The sequence below is a fragment of the Rhagoletis pomonella genome, unplaced genomic scaffold (assembly GCF_013731165.1).
Source record: "Rhagoletis pomonella isolate Grant_MI unplaced genomic scaffold, Rhpom_1.0 Rhpom_scaffold_00061, whole genome shotgun sequence".
Lineage (NCBI taxonomy): Eukaryota > Metazoa > Arthropoda > Insecta > Diptera > Tephritidae > Rhagoletis > Rhagoletis pomonella.
This window is the reverse complement of record NW_023458615.1, coordinates 199,632-201,961: the sequence shown is the minus strand read 5'-3', so window position 1 is coordinate 201,961 and position 2,330 is coordinate 199,632.

Genomic DNA, 2,330 nt, shown 5'->3' with positions numbered 1-2,330 from the left:
TTTAATTTTTTATATGCACAGCACACGTGTGTGAGCGTAAAATGTTAGGATGTGCTGCGCATGTGTGTGCAAATACGAACCCTGCTTCTGGGTAAATTAAATCAAGATGCGCTTGAAAATTTTTTTTATAAAGTGCGAGCTTCTTCCGGCATTAATACCCACCCCTCTGCATATGAAATGCAATTTATCGTTGCGCGTCTTATATCGATGCACATTTTACGGCGTAAATTTTCGCAAACAGGTAGTAACTGCGAGGAAGATGACGACCTTAACCTGGACTGGAATACACCTCAAGAGCAAGCTCTTATGGCTACCCTGGACCCCCCAGAACCCATTTCTCTCGAAGATATCGAGATCCCCGATGACCATTTCGCTCAAACACAAAAACCGGCCGAAATTCAAGCACAAAGGTACTACACAGGGTATGCCATTTACCAAAAGGTACTATTAAAGTTAAAATGTAGCCATTGTCTTCTTCTTATGATGAAATTTGATAATCCATTAGATAAAAATTCAGAGGCCCTTATTCGAGCGAAAAATTTCAAAGACCCTGACGATCTCCGCCTTTTAAACCCCAATGATCGTATATTCGAGATATGTCGTATGCAAATGTCTTTGTATAACGACATATTCTCCCAAAATGCCCACAAACCTGATCTTAAAGCTTTAATAATTTCTGCTATACGCAGTAGAAGCCTTGTAATTTATCCCGAATGGTTTCTCGAAGCGGGCGAATGCTCCGAGCATCGGGATAAATTCTTAGACTTTTTAGTCACTGTCCTTTTATATAAAAATTCGAAATGGTTAGCTCGCCAAACAGCGGAAGTCCATACAGCAGCCGCTAAAGAACGTAAACAAAAAAATTGCAAAAATTGAATAAATAGATTTAAATATGTAAATATGTATGTAAATTGCTAGCTATAGCCCGCTTCGTTTAGCCCGAGAGGCTTGGATGGATTGGATTTTATTTTTTTTTATTGAAATGTATTTATTTTATTTTATTGAAATGTATATATTTTATTTTAATTTATTTTATTTTATTGAAATGTATATATTTTATTTTAATTTATTTTATTGAAATGTATATATTTTATTTTAATTTATTTTATTTTACTGAAATGTATTGAATTTTATTTTATTGAAATGTATTTCATTTTATATTATATTTACATAAAAACTAAAAAAATAAATTAAAAAAAAAAACAAAACAAAAACAAAATAAACAAAAAAAAAATAAATAAAAAACGAAAAAAAAGCATGAAAGCGTTTTACATTTGCAGTTAGTTAGCTTTGTTTAGTTGTATATTAGTATAGTTGAATTTACTTTGTTTTATATGAATTATTAGTATGTACATATTTGTATATTAGTAACTTGTATTATTAATTAATCGTATTAGTAATTAGTAGTGTGATATATATTTAGAGTAGCCCTTAGTAGTATTATAGCATTAGAGTAATTTATAGTCGTAGTTGCATGAGTAGTAGTAGTACCTCTGGACACGAGCCAAGTTTTTTCAAACCTTATATATATATATATACGTATACATAAGCATATAATGTGTATATATGTATATATGCATATGGGCATTCCCATGGTGGCGCACGTGACAGTCGTACGAATTCAATGTGATACAAAAAAGGAATACCATTTGTTTTCTTTAACTTTTTTGGGCCATTGTATAGCACATAATTAGCTCTATATTTAACCGAAAAATGTTATCAATCGAACTGCTTGGTCCTGAAATATAAGCATTTAAAGAGAGTGTCGTTACGTGACAAAAAATGGAAGTTGATTTTTTCTTTTCTTACAAAATCGCAAAACTCTGCGAATTGTGGATGGCTATTTTCATGAGACTTATTTTAATATGATTTGGAGCAATTCTAGTTGTTTTTAGAGTTTTTTTAATTAATGCAACTTGTTTCAATTCTCTTTTACAACAACAAGTGTGAAACGTGACGTGACGTAGCGTCACGTGACATAAATTTCCATCGTTATATTTTTGTTCATATGGCTTTTAAATGAATTTTCAACGCAAATAAAACATGTATTTTATGTAGAATATACTTTATATTTTGACTTCAGCGCCAATTCAGGGTCAATTTATTAGAAATCTATGATTTATTATGTTTCAACCACATACGCCAAATTCGAACCAATTCGGACCATAAATACGGTTTTTCGAAATATCTCGACTTTGGCACCACCTAGGAAGACCATTTTATGCAAACATGATTCTACTTACATAGCCAGTATATATTTAAAAAAGCAGACAAATCGGCCCGAAAATACGTTAGATATAAAACTTTTATTTTTTTTGTCGTGGTGGACC